This window comes from Scyliorhinus torazame, chromosome 4, assembly GCF_047496885.1.
Source record: "Scyliorhinus torazame isolate Kashiwa2021f chromosome 4, sScyTor2.1, whole genome shotgun sequence".
Classification (NCBI taxonomy): Eukaryota; Metazoa; Chordata; class Chondrichthyes; order Carcharhiniformes; family Scyliorhinidae; genus Scyliorhinus; species Scyliorhinus torazame.
The window spans coordinates 256,869,005-256,886,676 of NC_092710.1; the positions used below are offsets into that span (position 1 = coordinate 256,869,005).

The following is a 17,672-nucleotide window of genomic DNA, read 5'->3' on the forward strand; positions in this document are numbered from 1 at the left end:
TTTTACACACTGCATTTTTTGGATCTCATGCCATCTTGATTGTATCCCCTCAGTGCTTTTATCGCGCTTGTTTATTCACATGGTTTGTATTTTTCCTTCAATTTGTGGAAGGGATTACCTTTTGGTAGTCTCTTGGCTCATTTGCATTGTACAAATTACTTGTTTGAATATTTCCTGTTCTTTGATTCTGGTTTTACTTGTTAATAGTCCAGCCCAGTTTACTCGTCATACTATTTCTCATCCATCAAAGTTGGCTGTACTTCAATTTAAATCTTAGTTTTGACTCTCCCTTCTCCCCTCAAGCATAGTGATACATTCCCGTACCAGCCTCCCCGAACAGGCGCCGGAATGTGGCGACTAGGGGCTTTTCACAGTAACTTCATTGAAGCCTACTTGTGACAATAAGCGATTTTCATTTTCATTTCATTTCATTCACTTGTATTATTTTCAAGGTGACCATTTAAGGTCAGTTTGTCAACCCATATAATTCTTCTCCTAGCCCTCTCTTTTCCAGAGAAAAGAACACTGGCCTGCTCCATCTGTCCTGATAGTTGCATCCTCTTAATTCTGGTAACATCCTTGTACGTCTTTTCTGCACCTTCTCCAGTGCTTTAATTTCCTTAGTAGTATAGAGGCAAGTACTGTACCCGTGTGGTCTAACCAGGAGTTTGTAGAAATTCCTCTAATAATAAACCCCAGCACTTTGTTTGCATTCTTCACAGCTTATTAACCTTTTGTGTATCTGTATTCCCAGATCTTTGTTCCACTATTCCTATTAGTTTCTTAACTTGCAAGGAATAAGTGCCCTCCTTATTCCTCTTCCCAAAATGAACTACCGGTATTTGGAGCGCAATTTGCCATTTCTCTGACACTTTCCGTGTTTTTTTTGACTTGCTGTGCTCTGATGCATTCATATGCAAACTGCGACACTATGCCTTAATTTCTGAAGGTAAATAAATTTTATAAAAGGTGAACAGCAGCAGTACCAGATGGATCCCTGTCAAACACCACTTCCCCTCTCTGCCAGTCCAAAAATCTTCCATTAACTTCTGTCCTCTTTTTAAAATTTTGTAGCCACTGTTCAATCCATGCTACCACCTGATTCCACACCCTGATGTTTGTCGTGAGCCTGTTATATGGCAACTTTTCGAATGTCTTCTGGAAGTACACCACGTCCATTCGATAAGGTTGGTTAAAACATGATCTATCTTTTTGAAATTATTGTCGTAGAAGTCGTTGAATCCTTACAGTGCAGAAGGAGTCCATTCGGCCCATTGAGTCTGCACCAACCCAATTTAAACAACACTCCACCCATGTTCCCCCCCCCCCCCCTCCCCCCCCCTTTCCACACTGCCCTATCCCCATAGCTCCATCACCTAACATTCCTGTCTGCTAAGGGGCTCCTGTACACTAAGCGGCAATTTAGCATGGCCAATCCAGCTAACCGGACACCTTTTGAACTGTGGGAGGAAGCCAGAGAGCGTGCAAAATCCACGCAGACACCGACGCAAGGCCAGAATTGAACAGGCGCTGTGAGGCAGCACAGATCACCACTGCCACATGTAACATTTTATATGTTAACAACAATCAAACAATAACACGTGTACCAACGACCGCAACAAATATATTAAAACAACAATTATAACCACCCTCCCATCAAAAGCTAACCAGATCCTTGAAATGCAATATAACAGTTACCATCTACGATAGAACTGTCTATTGCTTCTCACACTGACCCTCTCAAGGCGCAAGAACTCTGTCAAATCATCCAGCCACTCTGCGGCACTGGGATGTGTCGCCTGCCTCCAGCTAGCAGAATCCACCGCCGAGCCAAAAATGATGCAACGGCCAGAGCATCTGCTATCACTTTTGTCCTCAATTCGGGCCGCTTTGACACCCCAAATAACGCTACCAATGGGCAGAACTCCAAGTCCACATTTAAAATTGCCGATATGGTGTTGAATCAAAACCCCCAGAAATCCATGTAGCATTCACCTTGTGGAGAGGGTCCTCCACACCTCCTCCTCCAAAACTGGACCCAGCTCCTCCTCCTCCCTGACTTTCACCTCCCCCACTAAAACCTGCTTATCTCCCATGATCTGACCACATAACCTGGACGTACCAATCTCCTCCGACCCTGCACAGGGGAGAATCCATTCCAGCAAGGTGGATGGCGGCACTGTGGAAATAACCACCGGATTTGACAAATACTCCGCTGGAACAAACAGTAGAGAGGCCTCTAGACACACTTGCATGACTCCCAACTCCATCTGTATACAGGTAATCTCTGGTCCCTGAACCAATCTAACACATTCTCCGCATTGGCTGCCCAATAGTAAAACAACAGGTTCTGCAGTGCCAAACCCCCCCGCCCCCCCCCCCCCCCCCCCCCCCGCCCTCCTCCCACTTGCCTCTCCCTCTGTAAGACCCTCTCCGAATCAGAGTCGTTTACCCCGCCTATATAAACCCCATTATGAGCTGCTCCAGCCCTGGAAAAATGCTTTGGGCAGGAAAACCAGAAGGCAGTAAAAGAAAGAAACGAATCGTGGAAATAGATTTTCTTAATCGCTTGCACCGGCCCACCAGAGACAATGGATGCTGTCCCATTTCTGCAAATCCCCCCATACCCTATTCGCCACAATGAACACCCTTGGTGATCAGAAACTGAACTGGACTAGCCATATTAATACTATGGCCACCAGGGCAGGTCAAAGGCTAGGACTCCTACGGCAAGTAACTCACGTCCTGACCCCACAAAGCCTGTCCACCATCTGCAAGGCACAAGTCAGGAGTGTGATGGAATACTCTCCACTTGCCTGGATGAGTGCAGCTCCAACAACACTCAAGAAGCTCAACACCATCCAGGACAAAGCAGTCAGCTTGATTGCTTTCCCTTCCCCAAGGTTCTTTCGACAGTACCTTCCAAACCCACGACCGCTACCAGCTAGAGCAGCAGATACATGGGAACACCATCATCTGGAGGTTTCCCTCCCAGTCATTCACCGCCCTGACTCAGAAATATATATCACCGTTCATTCACTGTCTCTGGGCAAAATCCTGGTATTCCCTCCTGAACAGCCCTCTGGGTGTACCGACACTTTGGGGACTTCAGTGGTTCAAGATGGCAGCTTGCCACCACCTTCTGAAGTTCAACTAGGGATGGGCACTAAATCCTGGTCTAACCAGCGATGCTCAAGTCATATAAATTAATTTTTTAAAAGTGCAGTTCAGCTTAAAGTAAAGACCCCCCACCCCCACAATTTCTTTGCACTTGTCCGAGGCCCTCAAGGCAATTGCCAATCGCTCAATCGCCAATGCGAACAACACCAGAGACATAGGACAACCCTGCCTTGTTCCCCTGTGCAAACTGGAGGACCCCAAACTTATGGTGTTAGTTTGCACACCAGTCGACGGTGCTTCATACAACAGCCACACACATAACACAAACCCAGGACCAAACCCAAACTTATCCAGAACCAGAAACCAGTATTTCCAGTCAACCCTGTTGAAGGCCTTTCATGCATCCAAAGACACAATTATCTCCAGGCTCTGGCCCCACCACTGGTGCAACAACCACATTGCGTAACCGCCTCACGTTTTACGACAACTTCCTATGGTTCACAAAGCCCGTCTGATCCTCCCCCACAACCTCCGGGAGATACGGCTCCAACCTTAGCGCTAAAACCTTGGCGAGAAGTTTTGCATCCACATTAAGCAGAGAGATTAGCGTGTACGACCCACACTCTTGTTTCCTTTTCCTTCTTTAGAAGGAGGGAAATGAAAGCCTGCCTCAACATCTTGCGAAGGGAACCCCGTGCCAATGAGTCATTAAACACCCTCAACACCATGATGCACTATCACTTACGACGAGACGAGAGTAGAGAGTAATCGAGGCTTTATTACACAGAGATGTGTGGCCTCCTACAGCTGCTGCCGAAATGGCTGCAGTTCGGAGAGCACACACATTTATATTCCGCCTACTGGGCGGAGCCAGCAGGCAGGGATCTACCCCCGTACCTGTAGTACAGGGGCCTTACCGTAATACCCTCGTATGCAGTGCAGTATATACAATATAATATAACAGTGGTGATTACCACATTCACCCCCTGTTAAAAATGAGTCCAGCGGGGGTGGTGGAAAACTATTTACGTACAGGTTGTCATTAAAATTTCAGAGAAGGTTACAAATTTAAACGGTCGGGCGCCTTGATCCGTGTTTGAGAGCGCTGCAGTACTGGTGGCGAGTCAGGCGTCGGCTCGGTCGTCGGTGACTCTGGGAGCGTGTCGACATCCTCTTCATCCCCGGGTGGGACCAAGGGGAGGATGGATTGTCCTGGAGCGGGGGCTGTGGTGGGGTGCGCTGGGGGAAGGGATCGTGATACCGGGCCAGAGGGGGGCAGGGAGGGAGGGAGGGAGGGGGGACCCAGCTGGTGCCAGGTCCCTGAGGGAGACTGTGTCTTGGCGGCCGTCGGGGTATGCTACGTACTGCGGGTTTGTGTGGAGTAGCTGTACCCTCTCAACCAACGGGTCCGCCTTGTGCAACCGCATGTGCTTGCTGAGGAGAACGGGTCCTGGAGCTGCCAGCCACGTTGGGAATGAAACCCCAGAGGTGGACTTTCTGGGGAAGGCAAAGAGATGTTCAAAGGGGGTTTCGTTGGTCCCGTGCACAGGAGTGACCGAATGGAGTGAAGGGCGTTGGGGAGGACCTCCTGCCAGCGGGAGGAAGGTAGATTTCTGGACCGTAGGGCCAGCTGGACGGCCTTCCAGACCGTCCCATTCTCCCGCTCCATCTGCCCGTTTCCCCGGGGGTTGTAGCTGGTCGCCCTGCTTGAGGCAATGCTCCTGTTGAGCAGGTACTGGCGCAGCTCATCTCTCATAAATGAGGATCCCTGATCGCTGTGGACGTAGGCGGGGAAACCAAACAGAGCGAAGATGGTGTTGAGGGTTTTGATGACGGTGGCAGACGTCATATCGGGGCATGGGATGGCGAAGGGGAATCTGGAATATTCGTCGACCACATTGAAAAAATACGTGTTGCGATCGGTGGAGGGGAGGGAACCTTTGAAGTCTACGCTGAGGCGTACAAAAGGACGGGAGGCCTTCACCAGGCATGCAGGGTCTGGCCAGTAGAAGTGCAGTTTACACTCCGCGCAGACCTGGCAGTCTCTGGTGACAGCCCTGACTTCCTCGATGGAGTAGGGCAGATTGCGGGCCTTTATGAAGTGATAAAAGCGGGTGACCCCTGGGTGACTAGAGATCGTCGTGCAGGGTCCGGAGTCGGTCCACTTGTGCGCTGGCACTTGTACCTCGGGACAGGGCATCGGGGGGGCTCGTTGAGCTTACCGGGGCGATACAAAATCTCGTAATTAAAGGTGGAGAGCGCGATTATCCTCCGCAAGATCTTATCATTTTTGATCTTACCCCGCTGTGTGTTGTTAAACATGAAGGCAACCGATCGTTGGTCTGTGAGGAGAGTGAATCACCTGCCGGCCAGGTAATGCCTCCAGTGCCGCACAGCTTCAACGATAGCTTGGGCATCCTTTTCGACGGAGGAGTGCTGAATTTCGGAGGCATGGAGGGTGCGGGAAAAGAATGCCACGGGCCTGCCTGCCTGGTTGAGGGTGGCGGCCAGAACGACGTCTGATGCATCGCTCTCGACTTGGAAGGGGAGCGTCTCGTCGACCGCGTGCATCGCAGCCTTGGCGATGTCGGCCTTGATACGGTTGAAGGCCTGGTGAGCCTCGGCCGTCAGTGGGAAACCGGTGGAGTGGATGAGTGGGTGGGCCTTTTCCGCATAGTTAGGGACCCACTGGGCGTAGTACGAAAAGAGCCCTAGGCATCGTATAAGGGCCTTGGGGCAGTGGGGAAGGGGGAGATCCATGAGGGGGCGCATGCGATAGGGGTCGGGCCCTCGAACTCCGTTCTGAACCACATAGCCGAGGATGGCCAATCGGTTCGTGCTGAACACACACTTCTCCTTGTTGTAGGTTAGGTTGAGGAGTTTGGCGGTGTGGAGAAATTTGGAAAGGTTAACGTCGTGGTCCTGCTGGTTGTGGCTGCAGATGGTGGCGTTATCCAGGTACGGGAAAGTGGCCCGCAGTCCGTACCGGTCAACCATTCGGTCCATCTCCCATTGGAAGACCGAGATCTCGTTAGTGACGCCGAAGGGAACCCTAAGGAAATGGTAAAGGCGGCCGTCCGCTTCAAACGCAGTGTACGGGCGGTCCGCCTTGCGAATGGGGAGCTGGTGGTAGGCAGATTTCAGGTCCACTGTCGAGAAGACCCGGTACTGTGCAATCTGATTGACCATATCAGATGTGCGTGGTCTGACTGTAGTCAACGACCATCCTGTTTCTCCCCCGTTTTCACCACTACCACTTGGGCTCTCCAGGGGCTGTTGTGGCCTCGATGATACCTACCCGCAGCAGCCGCTGGACCGCGGTCCTGTCCTGGGCGCTGTACCATCTGCTCCTGGTGGCGACGGGTTTGCAATCCGGGGTGAGGTTCGCAAACAGAGAAGGCGGGTCGACCTTAAGGGCCGTGAGGCCGCATACAGTAAGGGGTGGTAGGGGCCAGCCATATTTCAGGGTTAGGCTCTAGAGGCTGCACTGGAAGTCCAGGCCAAGTAGCAAGGCAGCGCAGAGGTTGGGGAGGACGTAGAGCCGGAAGCCGCTGAACTCTACGCCCTGGATGGTGAGGGTGGCGATGCAGTACCCCTAGGTCACCACTGAGTGGGATCTGGAGGCCAGGGAGCTTCTTTCGTTAATGAGGTGTACCGCGAGGGAGCAGCGCCTTACCGTATCGGGGTGGATGAAGCTCTCCGTGCTCCCGAAGTCCAGAAGGCAGGATATCTCATGCCTGTCGACCTTCACCTTTGTCGACGCGGTCGCGAGGTTGTGTGGTCGAAACTGGTCAATCATGAAGGAGGCGAGTCGCGTCTGGTCATCGGCGGTTGTAGGCGATGAGCGGCCCGATGAGGTGCCCGACGGGCAGGGGTCCTGAGGCGGGGAAGATGGCTGCGCCCACGGGCCGCACGTGTCCTGGGGCAGACGAGATGGCTCCGCCCATTGGTTGTGAGGGAAGCAAGATGGTGGCGCCCATGGGCCGCACGTGTCGTGAGGGGAACAAGATGGCGGCGCCCACGGGCCACACGTGGTCTGAGGCGAGGAAGATGGCGGCGCCCACTGTCCGCACGCAGGGGGTGCAGGGACAATAGCGGCGATTGAGCGGGCCTGGCACACTGCAGCAAAATGTCCTTTCTTGCCGCAGGCCTTGCAGAGCACGCTCCGGGCTGGGCAGCGCTGCCGGGGGTGCTTTGTCTGTCCGCAGAGGTAGCACTTGGGTCCCCCGGGGTTGGTTAGCTGCCACGCGACGCAGGCGTGGGGTTGGCTGCGGGCGGTCGCTGATGGGGTCCATGACTGGGTGGCCGCTGGCGGGGTCCACGATGCCCAGGAGGGGTGGGCCGTGCGGTCGGGGGCATACGCCTGTACTTTGCGTGAGGCGACTGTGAGCGAGAGCGCTAGTTTCTTGGTCGCCGCGAGGTCAAGCGTAGCCCCTTATTAGAGGCGCTGGCGGATGTAGGCTGACCCTATGCCCGTAATGAACGAGTCTCTCATTAGCAGGTTAGAATGTTCAACGACCGAAACGGCCTGGCAATCACAGTCTCTCACCAGGGCGAGCAGGGCACGCCAGAAATCTTCCACAGACTCACCGGGAAGTTGATGCCGCGTGGACAGGAGGTGCCTGGCGTAGGTCTTATTGATCTGCTGAGCGTAGTTCCCCTTCAGTAGCGCCAATGCCTCTGCGTAGGTAGGTGCGTCCTGGATGAGGGGAAAGACATCGGAGCTCCGCCACGTGTACATAATCTGGAGCTTCTGTGCTTCTGGGATTGGGTCTGTCGCAGACCGATGTATGCTTCAAAGCAAGCTAGCCAATGTGCGAAGTCCTTTTTGGCGTTGTCTGCTTGAGGATGCAGCTGCAAGCGATCCGGCTTGATGTGGAGATCCATCTTTGTAAAATCTCTGAGTAACAAATTGATGCACTATCACTTACGACGAGACGAGAGTAGAGAGTAATCGAGGCTTTATTACACAGATGTGTGGCCTCTTACAGCTGCTGCCGAAATGGCTGCAGTTCGGAGAGCACACACATTTATACTCCGCCTACTGGGCGTAGCCAGCAGGCAGGGATCTACCCCCACACCTGTAGTACAGGGGCCTTACTGTAATACCCTCGTATGCAGTGCAGTATATACAATATAATACAACAGTGGTGACTACCACACACCAATGGGGCCAAGTGATTCACAAACGTCTTATAGAATTCTACCGGGAACCCATCTGGTCCTGGCGCCTTCCCAGCCTGCATCTTCCCCAAAGCTGTGCGCACCTTCTCCAACCCTAATGGCGCTTCCAAGTCCTCCCACAACTCCTCCTCTACCTGGGGAAATGGTAACCCCTCTAAAAACTATTAACACCCCCAGCTCCCCCCCCCCCCCCCCCCCCCGGTGGCACCAATTTATAAAGCCCCTCATTGGGGACTTGACCTTTCTGGAGCAGACACTGATTTCCCCCCCCCCCCCCCCCCCCCCCACGCCACCCCTGGCTCCTGCAAAATCTCTCTTGCAACTTCTTGCTGCCTTGACTGATCGGCAAAAAGATGACTAGCCACCCCATCCTTGTATGCAGCCCCCTTTACCACTCGCAGCTGATGCACCACCTAGCCCTTGGACAACAGGTTAAACTACATTTGCAGCTTCTTCCTGCATACCTAAAGTTCTGGCATGGGATCACTCACATTCTCCCTATCCACAACTTGAATTTCTTTCAACAGCTCCTGACATTCCTGCCTATCCTCCCTATCCAAATGAGCCTTGTACAAAATGACCTCTACCCTGATCACTGCTGTTAACATCTCCCATAACATAGAAGTGGAGACCACCCCATTCTCATTCCATGCCACAATAATCCCTGATGGCTTTGGAAATGTTAACATAAAACCCGAGGTCAGCCAAAAGATCCACATCCAACCTCCAACCCCTGCGCTGTGCCCGACCTGCCAGCTTCAAAATCATCCAATGTGGCGCATGGTGACCTTGGCCTGGAACGATCTAACTTTGGGCCCAAAACACAGTTAAAAATCCCCCTCCCACTTAAATCAGCCGGTTGAGTAACCAATTCGAACCACCATACCATGAACTTAACATCATCCCAATTCGGCGAGTACATGTTCACTAACACCATTGTCTTCCAGTCCATCACATAACAAACACCCTGCTCAGCCACCACCGTCCCCGCCTGAAAGCACTTTCGAGTCCATGGTGGCCTGCAACCTCGCCGGGTACACCGCCCCAAATTGCACGCCCTTGCTATAGAAAACACCTTTCACCCTGTTGAAGGCCGCGTGCCTCTTTGCTTGGTCAGTCCCAATGTCTTGATATACCTGTACCGTGTGTCCATCCCAATCGATATTCTGAATCCTCTTAGCCCACTCCCAGGTCTCCTTCCATTGGAAGTCCTGAAAGCGGATAATCACCACCTGCGGTGGTTCATTTGGCCTTGGCATTTGCCTGATCGCCAGGTGAGCTCTGACAATTCAGGAGGGGAGAACAACTCACCCCCTCCCACCAACCAAGAAACATGTCTGAAAAGTACTGGGTCAGCTTCGCGCCCTTCAAACTCTCCGGCAGCCCCATCAACCCGAGGCTTAACCGTCTTGACCTGTTCTCCAGACCGTCCATCTTCAGCCTCAGGCTTTTGTTGATATCCACCACTATCAGCAACTCAGCCTCCAACATGACAGACCGATCCTCATGCTGCAACAGGGCCTCCTCCACCCCCATTTCAATGTCTCACCCTGCGCTTTAACAACTGCTCTTGAATCGGGCCAAAAGCTTCCTCGACAGTGGCTTTAAAGGATTCCTTTAAAGGAGCCCTGCTGCTCAAACTGCCAATCCGTTTGCTTGCCCAACGTCTCCAGCTCCTGAACCATCACTACCGCAAACGTGTCATCTTCCCTCCTTCACCTTCCTTCAGGCTACGCTCCTGAGCTTTCTTCGAGGCCAACGTCTTTGCCAGCGTTTATGGCATGACTCTGTTGAGGAACAGTTCCTAAACCCACAACAGCACTTGGTCATCAAAACCCCCCAAAAAGTCAGGTAAAAGGGATCAGAAACAAAGACCCAACCGGGAGCCACTTTTCATGTGTCTTGCTTCTACATGATCTCACCTGACGTCTTCCTTCATTGTATTTTAATTATTACTCGTGTCATGTTTTATGTAATATGCATTAAGCTATGAAACCACTGCACTATATTTTCTCGGGGTCTTTTGTGAAATATTTGTATTGACTGCAATTTAGTTGATTAAGGCATTTCTTAAAACAGTGTGGTGTTCTATTTTTAGATCTCTACAAAACCCTTCTGTATAAAGTGTGGTTTGCCTTCATGCGTCTCTTGTGCACTTTGGTGCTGCACTCGATCTTGTGCAGTTTTCTTCAATGTTGTATTCCTAAAAAGAGTCTGGGTGTAGAAATCATCAATAGCAAGGAACAGAGGAGATATAGATTTGGTTAACATCATTTTGGTTGCCACTTTTCCTTTTGCTAGGCTGAGGACATTCACAACACAGCTAACAGCTGCAAAATTCGCAAAAACGGATATAAATTTGCATACGCAATAGCAAATTCATAGAATCCCTACAGTGCAGAAGGAGGCCATTCAGCCCTTCGAGTCTGTTCCAACCCTTCAAAGAGCCCTCTACCGCTGTCCACTCATCCATCCATAACCTAACCCACATGTAACCTGGATACTTGAGGGCAATTTAGCATGGCCAATCCACTTAACCTGCACATTTTGGACTGTGGGAGGAAACAGGAGCACCCGGAAGAACCCACGCAGACATGGGGAGAACGTGCAAACTCAACACAAACCGGGTCCCTGGCACTGTGAGGCAGTGGTGCCAACCACTGCGCCACCGTGCTGCCCTAGCAATTTCGTTGTTCAAAAGGTTTCCAGCGATGGTTTCTGCAGGGCCTATGCTTGTTTGACCAAATTAATAATTGGAGAAGGAAATAGGCAAGAAGGACTCAGTTCGTCTGGATATTTTGTCATATATCTTGAATGATTACGGAGCTGCATTTATTTTCTTTGTTTTGAACTCCGAAATGAAAAGTGGGCTGCTTTAGAAGCACCATTCAACTTCAGGTGGGAGTAATGAGTCCTGAATTAAAGTTCACTCCTTCAGGCAGGACTTTTATATTAAGATAGCTGGTAAAGAAATAAACATTCAAATTAATTTTCCAATTAATGCCTTGAACCTTGGCATAAAACCCTATTTTAAGCATGTGAACAATAAAGTGAAATAAATTATTTATTGGAGGGGTTCAGACCTATTTCCCTGCCTTGTAGTGAGGATCAGAAAGCAGTTACTTCCATTTCAAGGGAGTTCTCTTGCAAACTTATTTCCAATGCCTTTCAATGGGGACCCCACTTTTTGCAATAGCAGAACTACTGACTCCATACAGATGCAAAGCCATCTTTTTAAATGAAAAAAAAAAGCAGAAAGACAGTACTCAACCAGAAACCTGAAATTCAGAAGTGGTTACAATTGACCTCAGCAGTTTATAAGCGGCACCAAGTATGTAAATTAGTACTACTGCTTAATTAGTGACGAAATGTCACTGCCATGCTGGAGGGACAGAACACCTTCGAGTAAATTCGCGCAGGTTTATGCTCTTTGGTTACGGACCGTTAGGTTTCCTCCAGCACCTCCCCACCCCCCACTTTTTCTCCATGTCTTTTCAAAACTGTATTTTGTTTTGATAGTGAGAGAGGTAGTCAACTGTGCAAGGCAGATGATCTAACATAAGTAATTGAAACTGCAGAATTGCAGAAGTGATGACTGGCTAATGACTTTCTGCTGGGGCTTGGCACCCTTGATTTGCCTGGCTCAGCAGTTCATCCACATCAGTTTCCCACCAAAGCTATTAACACTCTCAGTTCAAAAAAAACAAGCTGAACAGCTGTTAGAATTTGGAGTGCGGTAAACAGGATCACTACTTGATAACGTTTGCCAATGATTTACAAAGCGCTTGCGCATGCGTAATCCATTTTGATTTCATCATTTTAGTGGGTTGTGTTATTGTCCTTTTTTATTTAAGTGTTTAACTTTTTCTATGTATTTTTACACATTTTAATGCATTACAAAATTACATAGACTCATTTTAATCTTGCTTTATACTTCTGTTCCGCATTGCACAAGAGACTGTGTGACAAAATCTCCTGAATGCACCCTTTGTAGCTCTTTCAGTTTGGAAGCAAAGATGTCTAACAACTGGTAAAGTTCATCATTCATTGTGAGTGTTGCTAATCGAACTCTCTTGCATTGCAGTAAACTTTTTATTGAGCAGGGTGACGGGAGGATGTTAAATGTATTTTGTTAACCATGCCTCCAAGCCAGCTAGTTATGCCTTTTCCCAGATCAGCTGGGATGACTGATATGAAATAGTAAGGTTATGTTGTGGGTAGGCAACATAAAGCTGCAGTCTGCTCAGTCATTCTACATTTGGAAGCAGGAGTAGACTATTCAGCCCTTCAAGCCTGTTCCATAATTCAAAAAGATCATGCTATAATGTCTTCACTGGAAATACGGAAGCTGAGGGGAGACCTGATAGAGGTCTACAAAATTATGAGAGGCATAGACAGGGTGGATAGTCAGAGGCTTTTTCCAAGGGTATAAGTGTCAGTTACAAGGGGGCACAGGTTCAAGGTGAGAGGGGGAAAGTTTCAGGGAGTGATGTGACCATCAATTCACTCAAGGACTCGTGCCGGAGTAAAACAGTGGTTTTAATTAACTATCAACTTTGCCTGCCTGTGACTGGTACATACTGAGGACAGTCCCACAGGCCAGCTACTCTTATACTCCTTCAAAGGGGCGGAGCCCATACATCCTCCAACATCTCCCCCTGTGGGTGAAGCCATACAATGGCCCACAGATAAAACCCACAGGGTTAATAACATAGAACATAACTTAGTAATTAACTGTATTTACAAACATAGAATGTTGCTCTTTTTAACCTTAGTCTATTTGCTCTGTTTACGTCACCTTTGCTCATGAGTCGCCAGGTATCTTTATGATACCGCCACGTGGTTCAAGTTCAGGTTATGATTAATAACACAGCACACCGCTTAGTAAGGATTAAAACAACGGTAATTTATGATATACAACAAGCAATATTAATACCCTAATACTACTTTCTATATAATAAACCTATCACTACTGGCCAATACTTAACTTAGGAAGAGCCCACCAGGTCAGGGAAACGAATGGCTTGTCCAATCAAATCTGGCCCGCGGGATTCAAAAGGGTGCTACAGGTTGGTGGCTAGGTGTCTCTACCGGATAGCGATCGTTGGATTCAAACTTACAGTTGCCGGTGGCTGGTCTTGCGAAGGTCTCGAGCAGGCGAAGATGAGAGAGAGAGAGATCTGAACTTGGACCTTCACTTTTATAGGGCCCAGGGCTTCCCGCCTCCCGGGGCGGCCCTTGACCCTGAGTCCCAAGTGATTGGATTCTGTCCCCAATCTCTGGGGTCGATGTGTCCAATGGTGAGGCGATTCCTCGATCGGGGGATGGTCGCTCACCTGTCTTTGTTTCGGCCACTGCAGGCGCCGACAGGTCTGGCCCGGTATTCAATTGCTAAGATGTTGCAATTGTTCCCGGGGATAACCGATTTAACTGTGGATGTCTGAATAGATTGGCAGCAAACAGTCCTGAATGCAACTGCGAATACCTGGGTTGATGGGCTGTTGATAGCCCTGTGTATCGATCTGGGCTACCTTCCCAGAACCGAATATGCAAAACTGTCTGCAGCTGCCTGCTTGTGTCTTCTTGGCTGCTTTTCCCAGCAGTCTTTCGGGTTAGCCGTTTTAAACTGGGTTTTGGCCAGATTAATCGGAACGCAGCCATTTTACATGGCTACATTCCCACCTTGTGATCCTAACGCGAAGCATGAAGGATCACATAAATTTTGTCCTCTTCGTTTCCCGACTGGGGGGGGGGCACCTCCCACATGGCCACTACTATGACCCTAGCTATGCACTAAAATTTACCTAAACAATTCTTGAGGGCGCTATGTCAGGCAGGGGCATGTGTCTGGAAAAAAATAATCTGGGAACCTCTAATTTTACCTAAACAATTCTTCAAGTATTTTACAATCTTATCTCTCTAAACATACACTAACAATTACAACATTTAATATATTCTTTCCTGGCTTGGCAGTCAAGCTCAGGATCATACGTTTCCACACATTCTCTTTTTATTTACAGGAAAAACCGCCAGTGCATGTTTTATTATTCATATGTCGCGGGGGTGGTCTGGGGTCTGGTTGTAGCCGAATATCGGGGATTGGATCCGATAGACCGGGGTTCGAGCGCGGTACGCTCTCCTTTTCCACTTGCGGAGGCGCATGGTCTGTACTGCGCAACTGAGTATAGCCAATGCTAACAGTGTCTCCATGACGTACGATAGGGAGTACCAAGTTATGAACTTGGCACACCAGGATAATGTAGCGTGGTTGGTGACTGGGCCCTCGGTACTACTGGGCAGTGAAGCGTTAACGGCAGGGGGATTTGGAGTAATGGGGTCTGCGTTCCCACGCAACCAAATGTCCACAAAGATGTTGAGCACGATGAAAGGAGTCCTCATGGCTGTCCTCTTTCTTTCCTTTTCCTGTTTTGTTTCTCCGGACTTGGAGCTTCTGGAGTTCTGTAAGACAAGCGTAGTGTGTGTAAATACTTCGGTTTAATATCTGGTGTGTTAGTGTGTCTGTCCTTCTTGGGGCCAATTAAACCCTTATAATTGGTCACAGTATGTGACTCTCCCCCCCATTATTTTTTTCAAAACAAATGTTTGGACACGGCACACTTCCCAATGGTGGACCAGTGCTAACTTTATCATCCAAATGCTCTAGGATGTAAATAGCATGTGGCAGCAACCCAAAGGTTGCCTAAATAAAATAAAACTGTTTTTGAAAGAAAAGTTCAAATGAGGTGCGTGTGGGCCGCGACGGGTAAGATTTGGGTGGAGTCCCCGGGTAGGACGGCTACCAATACCGTATCTTCCCTACCCGAGTGTTTTTGACCACCGGGGGGTCCCCAGGCAGGGCGGGTCTCACGCCGTTTCTCCACTGCCTGAGCGACCAAAGAACGGAGAAAAATGTAGTCATCATGGTGGGGTTACTGTTCTGATTCTACCATCAAATCAGAAGAGTAGCTACGATCGGGCGTCTGGTCTGGTGACCACATATCAGCTGAAAAGCTAGTTCCTCTGAATGGGCGTCTGGTCTCGGTGGGCCTCTGAGGCAAGTCCTCAGAGGTTTCGGCAGAATGGGCGTGTGGCCGCGGTGGGTGTCAGTGGGAAAGTTTCAAAAGTTCAGGTGAATGGGTGTGGGGCGGTGAGAACATTCTCCTGTAGGACAAACAACATTTAACAGACAGACAACAAACAACATTTAACAAACAGACAGACAACGTAAAACATTCTGCAGGTTCCATCAGAATACGGGACATCGTAAATCACATTTGGGCTGGGGTGTAATTAGCATATGGAGGGAGTGCAGCGTGACCAAAGAAGAAAGGAAGGAGGAGTGAAACAAAAATGAAGTGGCCTTGCTGAGGTAACGCTGCCATGAGAAGTGGTCGGTAAGCGCTCCCAGTTTGCATGGGGCAGCTGGGACCTTGTAGCTGCTGTGGGTGGTGTTCTCTTTCATATCTGGGGGCTAGTCTAGCTGGTGGGGGTCTCCTGCAATCTCGGGCGACGTGTCCTGGCTGCTCACAGTTGTAACATGACCCCTGAGGCACATAAGGTGGAGCAGGCTCTCTGGTGCATTGTTCCCTTGGGTGTGGTTCCCTGGGTGGGGGGTCGGGGCTGTTGGTTTCTTTACTGGTTCGGGGGGCATTTGTGGGCTTATCCCGTTGCTGTTTCGGGGGGCTTGACATTCTCGTGCGTAATGTCCTAATTGTCCGCAATTGTAACATTCCGGTGGTTTCTGTGGGGGGCTGTTCCTTCCTTCGATTACCCATGCGGGGTGCTGGTGCATTTTAACTGGATGCATGTCTGCCTGCTCTTCCTCGGGTTCCCTAACTGCGGGTTTGTCTGCTTCTGCCTGCTGTTCTTCAGGATTTTTAACTGTGGGTTTGCTTTGTACAGACTGCTCCCAGGTGCGGGACAATCTTTTTAAAACCTATTTCTCATTGTGGGCTTCCTCTGAGGGGTCATAATTTGTACAGACTTTTTGTCCTGCCTCTGTGGCATGGGAGATAAGGGTGCGGGTCCATTTGGCCATATTGTCTGGGGACAAATGGGCACGATCGACGTTGCCGAAAACGGCTTCAAAATGAATCCACAAGCGTCCTGCGAACGCTGTGTGGTGTTCAGACTTTTTCTGTCTGCATTTAATCAGACTGTCTACGGGGTCGCCCCTGTTGTACCCGATCGCATCCAGGATGGCGGCCTGCATTTCTGCAAGGGTGCCTCCTCCTACATTCTGTGGGTCGGGAAGGGCTGCTGCGACCGATGGGTCTAAGCTGAGGACCGTGAGCTTTACCTGCTCTTTCTCATCCAGGCCATACATGGTCGCCTGGTGTTTGACGGTGGCAAAGAAATGGTGTGGGTCTGAAGCGGGGAGGAACGGTGTGATTTTGGCGCACACGTCCCGTAATTGGGTCACTGTGAGGGGGGTGGAATATAAGACCTCCGCCTCGTCTGCTGTGGCGGTGCGGTGGGTTGTTACAGGGTTCATGGGAGCCTGCATTATCTGTTGTGTGGGGGGGTGGGGGTGCTTTCCTCCTTTGGGGTTTTCCCTGCGCACATGCTCCCTGAACATATCTCTGCGCTGTCTCTTGCAATTCTTCCCAATCAGGGCCGTCTTCCTGGTCTAAACTTTCCCCAAAAGTTTCTTGAAATCCCTTTTGGACAGAAAGCAGTGCTTTCAAGTCTGCAACCTGCTTTCGGCACTTTGCATGGTCTAAAGTACTCTGCCTTTGTTCCGTTGTTGTGGCGTGGAGCGCTCTCAAGGCTGCCTTGAGATCACTGCATTGTTTCTGGAGCTTCTCGAACTGGTTTTCTGTTTCTTTCTTTACCAGGACTGCACCTATAATAAACCTATCACTACTGGCCAATACTTAACTTAGGAAGAGCCCACCAAGTCAGGGAAACGAATGGCTTGTCCAATCAAATCTGGCCCGCGGGATTCAAAAGGCTGCTACAGGTCGGTGGCTAGGTGTCTCTACCGGCTAGCGATTGTTGGATTCAAACTTACAGTTGCCGGTGGCTGGTCTTGCGAAGGTCTCGAGCAGGCAAAGATGAGAGAGAGAGAGATCTGAACTTGGACCTTCACTTTTATAGGGCCCAGGGGCTTCCCGCCTCCCGGGGCGGCCCTTGACCCTGAGTCCCAAGTGATTGGATTCTGTCCCCAATCTCTGGGGTCGATGTGTCCAATGGTGAGGCAATTCCTCGATCGGGGGGTGGTCGCTCACCTGTCTTTGTTTCGGCCACTGCAGGCGCCGACAGGTCTGGCCCGGTATTCAATTGCTAAGATGTTGCAATTGTTCCCGGGGATAACCGATTTAACTGTGGATGTCTGAATAGATTGGCTGCAAACAGTCCTGAATGCA

At 50.1% G+C, this 17,672-nt stretch overlaps 1 protein-coding gene across 6 annotated transcripts in view; it reads left to right on the plus strand.

Annotated features, from left to right (window-relative positions):
- Positions 1–17,672, plus strand: part of LOC140410888 (E3 ubiquitin-protein ligase RNF19A) — a 143,820-nt gene that overhangs the window by 37,401 nt on the left and 88,747 nt on the right. For 4 of the 6 annotated variants that reach the window (XM_072499660.1, XM_072499655.1, XM_072499657.1 and 1 more), the window contains one exon: positions 1,075–1,187. The exons of the other annotated variants lie outside the window; for them this stretch is intronic. The gene's annotated coding sequence lies outside the window, so the exon portion shown is untranslated. The remainder of the gene's footprint in view (positions 1–1,074; positions 1,188–17,672) is intronic. 6 annotated transcript variants of the gene reach the window in all.